Consider the following 17677-nt stretch of genomic DNA (forward strand, 5'->3'; position numbering starts at 1 on the left):
CGCTGCAGTCCATGTGGTGTAGGTATATCCACTGTGCTGTTAGGAAGGGAGTTCCAAGATTTTGACCCAGCGACAGTGAAGGAACAGTGATATATTTCCAAGTGAGGATGGTGAGTGACTTGGAGGGGAACTTCCAGGTGGTGGTGTTCCCATCTATCTGCTGCCCTTGTCCTAGATGGTGATGGTTGTGGGTTTGGAAGGTGCTGTCGAAGGAGCCTTGGTGAATCCCTGCAGTGCAGCTTGTAGATGGTACACACTGCTGCTACTGTGTGTTGGTGGTGGACGGAGTGAATGTTTACAATGCCAATCAAGCGGGCTGCTTTTTCCTGGATGGTGTCAAGCTTCTTGAGTGTTGTGGGAGCATCCAGGCAAGTGCGGAGTATTCCATCACACTCCTGACTTGTGCCTTGTTGGTGGGGGACAGACTTTGGGGAGTCAGGAGGTGGGTTTGTCGTTGCACTATTCCTAGCCTCTGACCTGCTCTTGTAGCCACAGTATTTATATGCCTAGTCCAGTTCAATTTCTGGTCAATGGTAACCCCCAGGATGTTGATAGTAGCGGATTCAGTGATGGTAATGCCATTGAACATCAAGGGGCGATGGTTAGATTCTATCTTGTTGGAGATGGTCATTGCCTGACACTTGCGTGGTGCGAATGTTATTGTCCAGGTCTTACTGCATTTTGACATGGACTGCTTCAGTATCTGAGGAGTCGTGAATGGTGTTGAACATTGTGCAATCATCAGTGAACATCCCCACTTCTGACCTTATGATGGAAGGTGATTGATGAAGCAGCTGAAGATGGTTGGGCTGAGGACACTACCCTGAGGAACTCCTGCAGTGATGTCCTGGAGCTGAGATGACTGACCTCCAACAACCACAACCATCTTCCTTTGTGCTAGGTATGACTCCAACCAGCGGAGAGTTTTCTCCCTGATTCCCATTGACTCCAGTTTTGTTAGGGCTCCTTGATGTCAAGGGCAATGACTCTCACCTCGCCTCGGGAGTTCAGCAAATTGTCCATGTTTGAGCCAAGGCTGTAACGAGGTCAGGAGCCAAGTGGCCCTGGTGGAACTCAAACTGGGTGTCAGTGAGCAGGTTATTGCTAAGCAAGTCCCGCTTGATAGCACTGTTGATGACCCTTTCCATTGCTTTACGGATTGAGAGTTGACTGATGGGGTGGTAATTGGCCGGGTTGGATTTGTCTTGCTTTTTGCATACAGGACATACCTGGGCAATTTTCCACATAGCCGGGGTAGAGGCCAGTGTTGTAGCTGTACTGGAGCAGCATGGCTAGGGGCGCGGAAAGTTCTGGAGCACAAGTCTTCAGTATTATTGCTGGAATATTGTCAGGGCCCATAGTCTTTGCAGTATCCAGTGCCTTCAGCCATTTCTTGATATCACGTGGCGTGAATCGAATTGGCTGAAGACTGGCATCTATGATGCTAGGGACCTCCAGAGGAGGCCGAGATGGATCATCCACTTGGCACTTCTGGCTGAAGATTGTAGCAAATGCTTCAGTCTTATTTTTTGCACTGATGTGCTGGGCTCCTCCATCATTGAGGATGGGGATATTTGTGGAGCCTTCTCCTCCAGTGAGTTGTTTAATTGTTCACCACCATTCACGACTGGATGCGGCAGGACTGCAGAGCTTAGATCTGATCTGTTGGTTTTGGGATCGCTTAGCCCTGTCTATCACTTGCTGCTTGTTCTGTTTGGCACGCAAGTAGTCCTGTGTTATAGCTTCAGCAGGTTGACACCTCATTTTTTAGGTATGCCTGGTGCTGCTCCTGGCATGCCCTCCTGCGCTCTTCATTGAGCCAGCGTTGATCCCCTGGCTTGATGGTAATGGTAGAGTGGGGGATATGCCGGGCCATGAGGTTACAGATTTTGTTTGAATACAATTCTACTGCTGCTGATGGCCCACAGCACCTCAGTCTTGAGTTGCTTGATCTGTTCAAAATCTATCCCATTTAGCACGATGGTCATGCCACACAACATGATGGAGGGTATCTTCAATGTGAAGGCGGGACTTCGTCTCCACAATGACTGTGCGGTGGTCACGCCTAATGATACTGTTGTGGATAGATGCATCTGCGGCAGGCAGGTTGGTGAGGATGAGATCAAGTATGTTTTTACCCTCTTGTTGGTTACCTCACCACCTGCCCAGACCCAGTCTAGCAGCTATGTCCTTTGCGACTCGGCCAGTTTGGTCAGCAGTGGTGCTACTGAGCCACTCTTGGTGGTCCCCCACCCAGAATACATTCTGCGCCCTTGCCACCCTCAGTGCTTCCTCCAAGTGGCGTTCAACATGGAGGAGCACTGATTCATCAACTGGCGGAGGGTGGTATGTGGTAATTAGCAGGAGGTTTCCTTGCCCATGTTTGACCTGATGCCATGAGGCTTCATGATGTCCGGAGTTGATGTTGAGGACTCCCAGGGCAACTCTCTCCCGATCGCATACCTCTGTGCCGCCACCTCTGCTGGGTGTGTCCTGCCAGTGGGACAGGACATACCCAGGGATGGTGATCGTGGTGTCTGGGACATTACCTGTAAGGTATGATTCTGTGAGAATGACTATATCAGGCTGTTGCTTGACACAGCTCTCCCAATGTTGGCACTAGTTCCCAGATGTTAGTAAGGACGACTTTGCAGGGTCGTTTCTGGTGCCTAGGGCTGATGCTGGGTGATCCGTCCGGTTTCAATCCTTTTTTGTGACTTTGTAGCGGTTTGTTACAACTGAGTGGCTTGCTATTGCTGTGGGTCTGGAGTCACATGTAGGCCAGACCAGGTAAGGATGACAGATTTCCTTCCCTAAAGAGCATTAGTGAACCAGATGGGTTTTTACAACAATCGGCAATGGTTATCATTAGACTTTTAATTCCAGATTTTTATTGAATTCAAATTCCACCACCTGCTGCCATGGTGGGATTCGATGGTCCAGCGACCACCATCGCCTCCGTAATACCACTATGTCATCGCCTCTGGCGAAAAGAACAATTTCACTGATCCCTGCACTTCCGCATGGTAAGACTAATATTCGCGTGGTATAATCCTAGTAAGAAATGCCTTTTATTTATTTGGTGCTAAGTATCTTAATGAGGGCACTGTTGAGTTTCAGGTTATCAATATAAATGGAAACCCCCCCGTAAACCACAGCCCCATCATGTAGCTTAGAAGTCCATTTAATAGTTCCCCTCGTTGTAGCACTAAAATAAAACAGGATAGATTACAAGTTTAAATCTTTCCAACGGTTTCCAAGAGTTTAGAGGCTTACAATATGGCAAGCACTTACTATCAGCATCATTGGGTGTACTGCATTGATATCTTGATTCCAATTTTGGAAGGTGCCCAGTAACAATGACGTAACTGAATTTTATCCCCTCCAGCAGGCTAACATTTAATTGGTTAGGTTGCAGAACTATGCGGCTATTGTATTTATAAGATTTAGCTTCTCTGTGTAGATAATTAGCCATCACCCTTCAGTTTCCTAAACTCCAACAGGTTCATTTGCTAAAGTTTCTAAATTATAAATCCGATAAACGTATTTAATATTGCAACATTCAATCCAGCTGTTTGAGAATGTTAAAAGCTTGCCCCATGGGAGCAGCTGGAGTGGATACTGCATGCTTGCATACACAGATTGTGTCAATCAATGGCAGAATGGAGGTGTAGATAACAGCAACAACTGGGCTGGGGATTTTCTTGGAAATTTTTACTATATTCGTTAAGTATATTGAAATCCAAGGAACTACACTGAGACCCCCAAATAATTTGCATGCTAAAAAGGACAAAAGGCACTCTGAAACCATGGACATTCACCAGTTATGAAGTACAGACAGCTTTCAATGCACCAAACTTTTTAACAATTTGAAAATGTGGGACATGCTGGTTAGCACAAGGCAGCAGTGGGTTTTGTGAAAGAAACTAATTCTGTGGAATGGGCAGCTTTAACCAGAATCCAAAGGCGCATAAAAATTGCCTGATCTCTGAGATTGAATGCCACCATGGCACTATCGCAGGTATAGAGTGGTTGTGCTGTCACCATGGATACTTGGCTAAGAACTCTTCATTCTACTAATTTTTTACACTACAGACAAACACCATTTTGGAAATAAGGATACCTCCAATAAAGAAAGACAGCTGCTGTCTGTCCCTAAGCTGTATGTAATTTACAAGTTTCACTGTATAGAAGTTCTCAAAACTTCACACTGACAAAAATCACCTGTCTCTTGTTAGGAAATTACAACTGGCTTACAAACTCGGATTAACACATTAAGTAACATATAATAAAAATGCACAATGCTACAATGACTTGCTGTCATTCACCACTTTATCTAGATGATTGATCTTGCAAGAATTACACACAAGCTGTTATTAATAGCTGCCATCTCATTAATTAGAATAGATAAAATACAGACCTTTCTTGGGTATTTATATGGTGCGGTGACTTTCTTAACATGTTCTTGCAATTCTTTAATTAACTTGTCAGGATCACATGAGGTATAAGCGTGACTTCAAATGACAAATGCCTTCACAACCTTAGAAGAAATAAATTTTTTTTAAAAAGGGAAGATAAGATTATTCAAAATGTGAGTTTTAAAAATTCAGATTATAAATTAGTTGTATTTGTTAAAGGAGATGAAAAGGCCAGACTATTGTAGTCATAAATCTTAATGTGTAATTAAAATAAAACAAAGAGTTGGGCTGCCTGCCTAAAATCCATTCCCAGTTAAAAGTTCCCTTAAATTTTCAATGTGATTTTGTCAGGAGGTAAATTGTGCTGATATCTCTACAGCTTGTCTTAAAGAAAAATTTGCTACTGGATGAGACTGCTTGATTAAACCAGTGTCGGTTTCTAAGCATACCTCTCCTCTGACAGGATCAGGACTGCTAACCACAGCAGACTCTACCACAGCTGGATGCTCCATCAATGCATTTTATACTTCAAATGGTCCAACACGGTACTTGTGACATTTTTAGTATGAAGGAGTTGCATTACTTGAATTATTGGCTTACTTTGTCTTTAATGCATGACATTTGTTCTCCGCAGCCATTTATTTTTTTTAAAGAGTTCTCTGGGTATGACATACTTCCCCTGACTGAAAGGCGAAGCAATGTGATCTACTTCCAATTATTTGCCACTGCCACTCTTGAACGTGTTGCTGGCTGGTATGCAGGAGTAGACTGAGTGAATAATCTCCTCTAGGAATTAAATGTTAGGAAATACTACCGCATATTAATCACCTACTATGGCATCACAAGTTAACAAAATTAACAAAACACCTCCAGGCTAATTTGTATTTCAGAGCTAAAAATGATTTGATGATAAATTTGGCCTCCAAAAATCATCAGAGCACCAAGCGAAAAGTTTTTCTGTTTTATGGTTCTAAATATTATTTCACTTGCCTTACCATAAAGCAAAATAGGCTTTTCTCCTCCAATGAGAAAATCACATCTATATTCCAGTTGGAAACATCTCCATCTTTGCTATTCCAATGCACATTTACATAGTTACAAAAATCGTTTCACCTACAGTTTGTGTTCCTGACATATTCAGCCATACAAACTATTCTTGGGCATTTGTAATTCTCTTTCCCTCTTCACAAATACATATTACAAAAAGTATTAATTATAGATGTAATAGCTCCTTAAAGGTTGAAGTGTTTATGTTGTCATTATTCTATTTACAAATTGTCCAGCCTTGTTAATCAATTGTGTAAAATACTGAAGCTCATTACCTATGGAAATGCTAAGGGCGTTGCAGTTAATCTTTACTGCTTGATTTTTAAGTCAGGACCTTTTTGAAGCATTATTTGTAATATTTAATAAATGTATGCCTAAGGATTCTCATCGCATTGTAAAATATAACAGAACAGCCATGCTAAGCCTCTTATAAGCCTCTTAAGTATGTAACAGTGAAACATGGGGCAAATAAAATGTGGATAATTGGATCACTATACCCAGCTGATAAAATTAGACCATCTAATCTTCCAAGAAACCAGAAATATCCATCCTCATCCACCAGACCACGGTCTCCAGTCAGATAATAGTCTTCTTGTAGGACTGCAGCAGTTTGTTGTGGATCATCCTAGCGACATGTAAATAAAGTCGCCACATTATAAGAAGGATGTGATTGCACTGGAGGGGGTGCAGAGACGATTCATCAGGATGTTGCCTGGTGCCTGGGATGAAACATTTAAGTTATAAAGAGAGGTTGGATAGACTTGGATTGATGCCCTCACACCTTCCTCTCCATCCCAGAACCATGATAGGGTCCCCCTTGTCCTCACTTATCACCCCACCAGCCTCTGCATTCAAAGGATCATCCTCCACCATTTCCGCCAACTCCAGCATGATGCCATCACCAAACACATCTTCCCTCCACCCCTACCCTGGCGGCATTCTGCAGGGATCGTTCCCTCCGGGACACCCAGGTCCAGTCCTCCATCACTCCCTACACCTCAACCCCCTCCCACGGCACCTTCCCATGCAACCGCAGAAGGTGCAACACCTGCCCCTTTAATTCCCCTCTCCTCACCGTCCAAGGGCCCAAACAGTCCTTTCAAGTGAAGCAGTGCTTCACTTGCACTTCCCTCAATTTAGTCTACTGCATTTGTTGCTCCCAAAGCGGTTTCCTCTACATTGGAGAGACCAAACGCAGACTGGGTAACCGCTTTGCAGAACACCTTTGGTCTGTCCGCAAGCATGACCCAGATCTCCCTGTCACTTGCCATTTCAACACTCCACCCTGCTCTCATGCCCACATGTCCGTCCTTGGCCTGCTGCATTGTTCCAGTGAAGCTCAACACAAACTGGAGGAACAGCACCTCATCTTCCGACTAGGCACTTTACAGCCTTCCAGACTGAATATTGAGTTCAACAATTTTAGATCATGAACTGTCTCCTCCATCCCCAAACCCTTTCCGATCCCCCGCTTTTTTTCCAATAATTTATATAGATTTTTCTTTTCCCACCTATTTCCATTATTTTTAAATGTATTTCCATCCATTGTTTTATCTCTACCTTCGATCCCTTCCCTTCACCCCACCCCACCCCCACTAGGGCTATCTGTACCTTGCTTGTCCTGCTTTCTACCCTTAATTAGCACATTCCTTTTTGTCCTTTTGTCTATGACATCTTTTGGCTATCTCTGCCTATCACTGGCCCTCTATCCAGCTCTACCTGCCCCCGCCCCCCCCTTAAACCAGCTTATATTTCACCTCTTTTCTATTTTTACTTAGTTCTGTTGAAGAGTCATATGGACTCAAAATGTTAACTGTGTTCTTCTCCGCAGATGCTGCCAGACCAGCTGAGTTTTTCCAGGTATTTTTATTTTTGTTTTGGATAGACTTGGGTTGTTTTCGTTGGAGCAGAGAAGACAGAGGGGAGACCTGATCGAGGTGTATAAGATTATGAGGGGCATGGACAGGGTAGATAGGGAGCAGCTGTTTCCTTTAGTTGAAGGGTCAGTCACGAGGGGACACAAGTTCAAGGTGAGGGGCAGGAGGTTTAGGGGGGATGTGAGGAAAAACTTTTTTACCCAGAGGGTGGTAATGATCTGGAATGCGCTGCCTGGGAGGGTGGTGGAGGCGGGTTGCCTCACATCCTTTAAAAAGTACCTGGATGAGCAATTGGCACATCATAACATTCAAGGTTATGGGCCAAGTGCTGGTAAATGGGATTAGGTAGGTAGGTCAGGTGTTTCTCACATGTTGGTACAGACTCGATGGGCCGTAGGGCCTCTTCTGCACTGCGTGATTCTGTAAAGCAGATCAAAGTTCAAAAATACTTAATAATCATTTAAAAAACATATGCTTTGTGGTTACATATGAGCCTTAACTTTTTTCTATATTAACAGCTTTACAGAAAAATCCCAGGGTGCTAAGCAAATACTAGAAAACTATTTGAAACACAGAGACCTATGTTGAGGTCAGGTTCGTACAAAGTTTAATGACCTTTGGATACTTTCTTAAACCTAATCTTTACCACCATGCCCTTAATGCTGCTCCTTATTGTATTCTGCTTAGGACGGAGTTTAAATAATAATTGAGCTGATCCTCCTTTCCTGGTACTATCCAGAAGCTGAGGGCTGAACATACTCTTGGGCTTCATTTAAATAATAGAGACGCCATATGAGTTCACCTTTAGCCACGGATGTCAGGGCAGAATCTGACGGTGAACATCCACGGCCTTAATGGCACCGGCACCATTATAGTTTCAGGCACTGCTCAAACCTCACGGGAGAGCCAGGAGAAAATTTTTGTTGCTGCAGGTAATGTGGTAGGATGTCTGTATGAAGATGAGAAATCTATTGCACGGTAGATTTTCAACCCAATAAAAACACAAATTTTGCTGAGTGTGTTTTTACAGCCTAAAAAAATTATTTCTAGCTGCTTTATGACCTTTAGGCACGGTGAGACTTCTGTTGTAGGTAAGTGGTTTTGATTTTCAATGGTGTTTTCCAATGCAAGCGTTCAATTGTCTAATAAAGTCTTAGCTTGGAGTGCTCACCCGGCTTCGATCTGAGAAATCCTTTGTACTGTCGTCTTTTTGAAATACTGCAGCTTTACAGTAATAATAAAAAGGGCCTGTCTGTAACTGGCATCTCATTTTACAAGGTAAGGTTTCAGTCCTGACAGACCCTGCTGTGCAGTACAGCTGGTGGGGATTCCTGAAAATACTAATTATTAAGAAATCGTTATCACATTGTGAAGGACTTCTGTTGCATCAGTCAATTAGCCGGAGTGACGGTAGCCCCCCCCAAAAAAAGAGATGGGGACTTTGCCTCTGTGGACTCTCACATACAATCCTGATTCTTAATCATATAAAAAAACATATTCAGTGCTACAATGAAGGTTATCAAGGTAGACTGTTTCTGTTAATGCCCCATACATAACTACAATCAGGGTAACTCTCCAGAATTATGGCAAAAGATTCTGCATAAGCAATGTCTGCACTTGCAGTCAGAGTTTTGGTGATTGCAGGAACTTCTCACTTCAAAATTACATCACTTCATGTTTGAAATGCTGCAATAGCATTCCTTCTAAATTCAAGCCTTTAAAGCAAAACAAATTTAAATGAATAGATGATATCTTACTTGAGTACTTTTGCATTTTTTTCCCCTGTTTCCTTCCTTGTGCTGTATTTTATTTTTTCAAGTCAGTTGCTGAAAAGAGTTTGAGCTGCTGTTTTAATGCAGCCATTTGCTGCTGCTGCCCATTGCGGCGTTCCTGTGGCAAGCATTCCCTATTTGCTACTTGGACGAGGAAATGGGATGCCAGATAGCATCGATGGTCCAAAGAAGCCTAAAAATAAATGGAGGATAGGTACGTGGTGGCTTTAACATGTTTTTTGAAAAAAGATAACTGAGAAAGCAATAGGACATAAGGTTGACAAATCTCTAGGACTTCCTGGGTTTCCACCTTAGCGTATTTATAGATACTGATAGGGAAATTGCACATTCAGGTGGAAAGGGGAAGTACTTGCTGGGAGGGAACTATTTGCAACGTCAACTAGCATGGGTTGGAGTAAGGAAATTTGTATAGTCAACAGTTTAATGGGAATGGGGTCAGGAGAACAGATACGAGAATGGAGGAGAATGGATAAGATGAGCTTGGAGAGGACATGGGGGAGACAGGAGATACATTTAGAAAAGTTACACAGGTTTAGTGATAGTATGAGGAAAACTTTGGGGAGGATTGGCAAGGGAAAAGGGAAATGCAACGGAGACAGCTGAATGAATCGCCCCAATTAATGTATGTGACTGGGAAGTAAAACAGGAAAAGTGGCTGAGCCATGGCTTACAAAAGAAATTAGGGATAGTATTAGATCCAATGAGGAGACATTGCCAGAAAAAGCAGCAACCCTGAGGAATGGGAGCAATTTAGAATTCAGCAAAAGTAGACAAAAAGATTGATCAAGGAGGAGAAAATGGAGTATGAGAGTAAACTTGCAAGGAACGTAAAAAACTGACTGTAAAAGCTTCTATAAATATGTGAAGAGAAAAAGATTAGCTAAGACAAACATAGGTCCCTTAGTCAGAAATGGGGAAAATTATAATGGGGAACAAATAATGGCAGAAGAATTGAACACACATTTTGGTTCTGTCTTCACAAAAAAGGACACAAATAATTTCCTAGAAATGTTAGGGAACCAAGGATCTAGTGAGAAGGAGGAATTGAAGAAAATCAGTATTGGTAAAAAAAAATGGTGCCAGAGAAATTAATGGGGTTAAAGGATGAAAAATCCTCAGGACCTGATAATCTACATCCCAGAATGCTAAGGGAAGTGGACCTGGAAATATTGGATGCATTGGTGGTTATCTTCCAAAATTCTATAGACTCTGGAGCAGTCCCTAGAGATTGGAGGGTGGCAAATGTAACCCCACTATTTAAAAAAGGAGGGAGAGAAAAAACAGAGAATTACAGACCAGTTAGGCACAAGTGCTAGCGTGCTACCTGTGCGGGCAGGGGAGGAGGGAGAGTCAGGGCCAGTGCTCTTTTGCACATGCGCACGAAAGAGCGCTTCAATCTCCCTGAGGCACGAAACGTTTTTGAAATAAATAAATGAAATAAAAAATGTAATTAAACATGTCCCCTCATGTCACTGTGTCACATGAGATGGGACATGTTTTTATATTTCAGAAAAAATTTTCATTTATTTCATAAAAGCTTTAGGAAAACTCAACCTGCTCATGAATGAGGTTTCCTAAGAAATGTAAAGGCCACTTGGCCTTTTTGCCTGCCCGCTAACCATAAGGTTGGCCGGGCAGCCTAAAGTTGACCTTAATTTGTTCCTTAATGGCCTTAATACGCCTTTTAAATATCGACGGGTGCGCAGCCGACTCCGCCAAACGAGACAGCGCGATGACGTCGGGATGCACGCTCGACATCATCGCGCGTCATTTTACGTGTCAGCGTGTCTGGCCCGCCCTTGCACGTTGTCTGAAAAATCCTGACCCTGTTTTTATGTAACTCTAGTTGCAATGCATGCTCTCCTTAAATATATGGTGCTTGTAGCTACCTTGCCTGACCCAGTGAGGTCATTGCAATTTTTGCAGGACTGCATCCAAATCTATTGATTAGAGAGTACTGAAACAGATCCCCTTTTTCTGCAGTGTTTGCTCTACCTGGGAGATGAGCATCCTGGGGCTCGCTCCACTTCTTAAAGACACTTGACAAGTATCTTTCAACTCCTCACTTATAAATGACTAACGTTAGCCTTCCGTTTGAAATTTTCCCACCAAAGTACAAGAAAGTACTGAATCAAGAGTTTGTCCAGATTTTTAAAATCAGGCCGGTGCCAAAAGTTCTGCTGAGGTCACTACATGGTTGGGCATGTGCTGAATATACACCACGTGATCCCCACCTGGTCAGTGACCTAACAGGAAAGTATTTGCTACTGTAGCAGGAAAAGTAGGAAGAATGCGTCCAGTCTCTTGGTTTTAGGGGTTCAAAGTGAAATTATTTGGATAAATCTCACTGCATAATTCACAACTAAATAAGCAGCCTCGCTAAATCAAAAAAGTCACATTCATCAACGAACACAAAGTATGTTCCATAAAATAATTATATATTGTGGGATTATCTAGAAAGATTTCGGCTAAGAATTCAAAATAGGATTACTGTACAATGTATCCAGAAAAGAGGCCACGTGGTCTAACAGGCTTCAGTTGAATGGCAATTTCACCTTCCACTCCAGGAGGAACCACATTGCAATTCTCATCAGTAATCTGAAACAAGATAAGAATTCTAAAAATGTGCAATTGGCAGCAGAAATAACCATTTCTAGGGCTCTCAATAAAATACCATTAGGTTGATTGCTCAGTAGGAGTGCCTTAGTTAAGATTTGCTGTGCCACCACATAGGTTCTTGGTTAGACCGCAACTGGAGTACTGTGTGCAGTTTTGGTCTCTTTATCTCAGAAAGGATATTATTGCCATAGAGGGAGTGCAATGAAGGTTCACCAGACTTGTTCCGGGGATGGCAGGACTGTCTTATGAAGAGAGATTGGGGAAACTGGGCCTGTATTCTCTAGAGTTTTGAAGAATGAGAGGTGATTTCATTGAAACCTACAAAATACTTAAAGGAATAGACAGGATAGATGCAGGTAAGATGTTTCCCCTGGTTGGGGAGTCTAGAACCAGGGGACACAATTTCAAAATAAAGGGGAAGCCACTTAGGACCGAGATAAGGAGAAACTTCTTTACTCAGAGGGTTGTGAATCTTTGGAATTCTCTATTCCAGAGGGCCGTGGAAGCTCAGTCATTGAGTATGTTTAAGGTAGGGATTGATTGATTGATAGATTTCTGATTAACTATAACATAAAGGGTTATGAGGATAGTGTGGATAAAAGGCATTGAAGTGTTCAATCAGCCATGACCATATCGAATGGCAGAGCAGGCTCGACATGCTGAATGGCCTTCTCATGTTCCTATGCTCCTATGTACACTGACTGTATGGTGTTCCTGTTTTCTGAAGGAATGCTCACAGAAATTTTTTTTTAAAATCCTTAGCCTCTTCTTGCTACTCTGTTATCTCCTGTCAGATTCTGCTGGCAGGCTTAGCACTACAACAGACCCCTTTGATTTAAAGTTAAATTGGGGTTGCTGCATCAATGACATCATTGGCTGTGAATTTTCCATGTGAAATAAGCCTCTGCCTGCCTAAGGTGAGGGGCTCTCCCAAATTCAAACTGAGGTAAGTTCAAATAGGAATGCATTGGGAACGTGGCATGTTCTCACTGGTCACCTTAACCCTCCATCTATATTGTTCCCACCAGGCACAGATGGGTGAAATTGACTCTGCAGACTCTTTCTTTGCACTTAGCATTTAAAGCTTAGTTTATTCATGCCAAATTGGCTCATTGGTAGTAGTCCCACCTCTGAATTAGAAAGTTGTGCGTTTCAAGCCCTGTTCCAGGATTTGAGTCTGGCACTTCAGTGCAGTACTGAGGGAGTGCTGCAGTATTGAAAAAATGCAGTGGAGATGTTGCAGTCAATACCTAACCTTTCAACAAAACAGATGATTTGGTCATTTGACTCATCTGTGTTTAAGGCACTTTACTGTGCACAAATTAGCTGTTGTGTTTTTTATAGAACAATGAGGAACTACAGTGAATTACTACAAAAAAGCAATTCATTGGCTGTGAAATGTTTTGGATCTGCAAGGTACTGCAGGCTTTTTTATGAAGGCATGTCTTGTAAAACTGGTGAGCTAAAACTATTTTTAATGGAAGCAAGGTGTCACCAGAGCACACAGATTTAAGTTGATTGACAAAAGAACCAGAGGCTACATGAGGAACCTTATTTTTTTGTTGTGATCTGGGATGCACTGCCTGAATAAGTGATATGAGTTGCTTTTTTTTTGTATGAATGCACTGCAATTTCTTACTGTTATCTAGGAAATACAACAGCCAATTTGTGACCAGAGCACTGAAAAAAAAATTACTGCAGCTCAGGATTTGCATCTTTTGGCAATTTTAAAGACATCAAACAGACAGTGTTCACCTGTACATTAAATGCTGGAATTGACTTCCCCATTGAACCAGGTTTAATTTTCATGCCTTTGAATGTTGCACAGACCAAGACCTACATGGTAAATATGGAACAGAGCAAAAACAATTATAATCGCAATGCTTAAGAGTCCAAAGCAACATAAAGTACAAGCAAGAATAAAATATACTCCAGGCATATTTTAGTATGCAAAGAAATGTAACTTCAGTTGTCAGTGGAGGACTGGTGGCCGTAGATCCCATGAAACTGCTCTCCCTGTTGTCTTTGTCTCAAGCATTTGTATAAATATCAGCAGGTCTGCAATCACACCAATCACAACTCAGGATTTGTACAAAAATATGGAGCACAAGGCTCTGAGTGTGCTGTATATGATTGTGCTGAGTTCCATGGAAAAAGACTACCCATAAGTTGATGTTAAACCACCAGCTTTACTCAGAAACCATAACAAATGCCAGTGAATAAAAATCACTTGCCTTGGGACCATACATCTGCATTGATATTTCGCACTTTGAAGATTAAGTATATGAATTAAAAAGTATATATATGTATATTTTCTATACTGCAGACACACTGATTCCATTCATAGAAAAACTTGGGAGCTGGCCTGCATTACCTTCTTGTTGGGAGTGAATTAGTACTAATTTTTTAATGTAGTGTAACATATTGTAATGTATAGTTCTATAGACTACAATTAGTGAATTTTGTTATAAGGTTCCTAAAATGTGCTCAGACCTGTCAGGAAGATATAATAATTTTCATAATGTTATTTGGAATTTATTGTGGAGTAATAGTGGGGTCTGTGTGTGTGGGGGACTTAATTGAATTAGACACAGCTGGTCTAAAGGCTTTGATGTAAGAAAAGAAGCTAGCTAAATAGGTAAACATGGGTCAAATTTTAGAATGCGAGGTGTAAAGGGAATATTTGCATTTTTAAATAAACCAGAGTAGCTTGAATTCAAAAGAGGAGGTGAAATGTTTCACCTAGCCAGGAGAAGTTAAGAAACTGTGTTTATTTTTCCCAAAGATTACTGGTAAAGTTAGTACTATGATAGATTTTTATTATTAGAGATTCCAAAGACATAGTGAAACAATGGGAATTTGCATTCAAAGGGGAAAAAATTAATAAAGGAGAGAAGGCTGTGTGCAAGGGAAGATTTAACAAGTGCGAAAAAACCTCCAGCCTCTGTGCCCAAACTGCTGTCTGCAAGGAACCGAAGCTGAGAAAAACTCACCTTCAATTTAGCTGTCCAAGATGTGTGCTTTGTCTGCTCTGTTTAAATCTATGTTTTACTGTTCCCTTAACGGATGTGTAACTGGGAGTTAGATTAATCAGGGGAGCGGGGAATTATCATAGCAATAATTTGTAGACCTTTGTATGTGCTTAAAATCAATTTCTCTATTAATAAGTGTTTAATTTAATTTTGTTAGAAACCAATAAGACTTGGTGGTCGTGTTACCACTGAATTCAAGGCACAGATCTCGAAATAAATATACAAATTGCAAAACAGTTGTGGCAATTGTTTCAAATTTCCCTTTGGGATTTGAGCAGCTCAGCATTTACCATCGGCTGTGCCATAACAAGACCCCTTTGACCATATCTGTACTCTTGTAGTAACATTTACTCAAACAATGCTGATAACACAGAACTTTAATAGTCTGGTTGCCAATTCAATGATGGCTTACAAACTGCATAAATCGGTGAGTAGTTTATTAGCTGCATTTCACTTTGACAAGCTTCGTAACTTATTAATAACATTTCTGCATCTTTGTTACAGCCTACTTCTATCAATCATGTCATTTAGAGCAAATTAAACAAGTTAGTTAAAATGGGATGTGGTTTTGTTATAAAAACAAAAACTGCGGATGCTGGAAATCCAAAACAAAAACAGAAATACCTGGAAAAACTCAGCAGGTCTGGCAGCATCAGCGGAGAAGAGCAAAGCTGACGTTTCGAGTCCTCATGACCCTTCAACAGAACTAAGTAGAAATAGGAAAGGAGTGAAATATAAGCTGGTTTAAGGGGGGGGGAGGGAAGAAGTGGGGGGTGGGTGGGGAGGGTTTGTTGGGACAAGCAAGCAGTGATAGGAGGAGATAACCAAAAGATGTCACAGACAAAAGAACAAAGAGGTGTTGAAGGTAGTGATATTATCTAAAAGAATGTGCTAATTAAGAGTGGAGAGCAGGACAAGCAAGGTAGCTCTAGTGGGGGTGGGGTGAAATAAACGATGGGTGGAATACATTTAAAAATAATGGAAATAGGTGGGAAAAGAAAAATCTATATAAATTATTGGAAAAATTGGAGGTTTTGTTAGTTTATTGAAATAACAGGTAGTTTAAATTAAGCAACTTCAAATTTGAAGTAGGCAGCAAATGTGTTTGCACCACCCACTCAGCTTTGCAACTTCATTATAATATACGGAAGGGTGTGACTGATATCATTAAACAACTGTAACATCCCATCACCTCCCTTCTCAGCGATAATAAGTTATGCCATTAGCACATTATGTTTATATTTTCAAGAATATGTGTGTCACATTTATGGCACAAATGTTAATCACTTCCAAATACATAATTTTTACTTTGTAGCTATGGTTTTTCATTATAAATAAATGTGTTCTGATTTCTGTTTAAAATTTCACTTCTACATAATATTGACTTTCTGAGCACTATATACTCTTGCTGAATTAGCTGCGAGCATTCATAAAAGTGCGGGCTGGGAAAACCAACATTGAATCAAATGAACTTATGATATGTTTATGAGTGACTGTAAGATTCTTCTCATCTTCTGTCATAGCTCTGGTGGGAGATTAGCAGAAACCCATTTCCAAAAATTGGTGTAAATTGAGTTATGACAGGAAACCAGGAGAATTTCAGGAATACAACTTGGCTGAAAGAAATCTGAGCAATGCAGTGTAAAGTGTTTAGCGGTATACATGTCAAAAGCGCGTTGCACAATACTGAAACACCTGCCATATAACAGGCTATATATCAGCAATGGTTGAGAAATAACTACTGTACTCTTGTCACAAATATAGTTTATTGTGCTATTAAATATCAAGGGGACAATTCTTCCCAGGCAGAAAGCTGAACAACATTAATGGTTGAGATCTCCGGCTGCCTATGTCTTGACCAATTTCCTGGGGCCAGACTCATTCAAGTAATTGTGGCAGGCTCCTGTCAGGACTCCCGTCTGTGTTGAAGAGCCATTTTCAGGGGATGGAGGGAAATTGTTGTGGAACATTACAGGCACTTGATGCCTCTGGGCAGCTGAAGAGAAGTCAGGATTTAAAAAAAAAAAATTGACAGGAATGAGGAACTGAATCAACACACTTTGGGGCACTTAATATGTAAGGGTGGAATTCAATGCCCCCTGGCAAGTTTGGAGGCAGGGGACATTTAATTGGGTGAGAGGGTGTGGTGTGTGGACACTGTGGCCTTCTCACCTCCATCCAATTAAGTCCGAGGCAGGAAGGCTCGTGGATGGCTATCCTTCCTGGATGCCTATTGAGACCCTCATCACGCTGTCGCTGACAATTGACCAGTGGGGGACAGGGGCGTCACCATGAGGAGAGCTCAAAAAGCAACTTGGGCTCCAGGTGGGGGGTCTTGTTCAAAGGTACTCAGTGCCTAATCAATGGACTTGGCATCGGGTAGAAGTGGGGGGCACTGAAAACTACCCCCCTGCTCCTGCCTCTGACACCCTTTTCCCTTCCACCCCCTTCCCCATGACCCCCGCCCTGCCCTCACTCACCTTTGGCCTGGGGTCGCACAATGATCATGGACCTCTGGTTGGTGCATTATTGGCAGCTACCACCACTCCCGGTGGCGCTTACAGCAATGGAGAGCTGCTGGCCTCTAATTGGCTGGCAGCTCTCGAGAGGTGGGATTTCCACCCCTGTGGTCATTAATCCCAGGGAAGGCCCGATGCTGGCCACTTAAGTGCCTGATGGCCACTTAATACCTTCATCAACAAAGGTGACATCAGTTCTCCAGCCGGTGGGTGAGACCCCCATCGCAAACATTAAGTTCTGCCCTAAGACTCTTCTTTCACACATCAGAGCAACACTACATCTGGAACGTAGTCATACTCCTCAAGTCCAGCTTTGCTTTTCAATGGCAGAAATATTTTGTACAACATTCCCATAATTTGTCAGGTGGCCTA

General features: G+C 42.0%; 1 protein-coding gene and 1 pseudogene across 2 annotated transcripts in view; both read right to left on the minus strand.

Moving 5' to 3' along the window:
* Nucleotides 1-17677, minus strand: part of LOC144690311 (acyl-coenzyme A synthetase ACSM3, mitochondrial-like) — a 55505-nt pseudogene that overhangs the window by 1254 nt on the left and 36574 nt on the right. The window contains exons 6-9 of the transcript XR_013578862.1: nt 13510-13590; nt 11632-11733; nt 5963-6090; nt 4421-4540 (exon numbers count right to left, since the gene is read on the minus strand). The product of XR_013578862.1 is annotated as an acyl-coenzyme A synthetase ACSM3, mitochondrial-like (transcript). The remainder of the gene's footprint in view (nt 1-4420; nt 4541-5962; nt 6091-11631; nt 11734-13509; nt 13591-17677) is intronic.
* Nucleotides 1-17677, minus strand: part of LOC144690977 (acyl-coenzyme A synthetase ACSM3, mitochondrial-like) — a 129784-nt gene that overhangs the window by 1014 nt on the left and 111093 nt on the right. The window lies entirely within an intron of this gene.

The sequence above is a fragment of the Cetorhinus maximus genome, chromosome 15, assembly GCF_964194155.1.
Source record: "Cetorhinus maximus chromosome 15, sCetMax3.hap1.1, whole genome shotgun sequence".
Classification (NCBI taxonomy): Eukaryota; Metazoa; Chordata; class Chondrichthyes; order Lamniformes; family Cetorhinidae; genus Cetorhinus; species Cetorhinus maximus.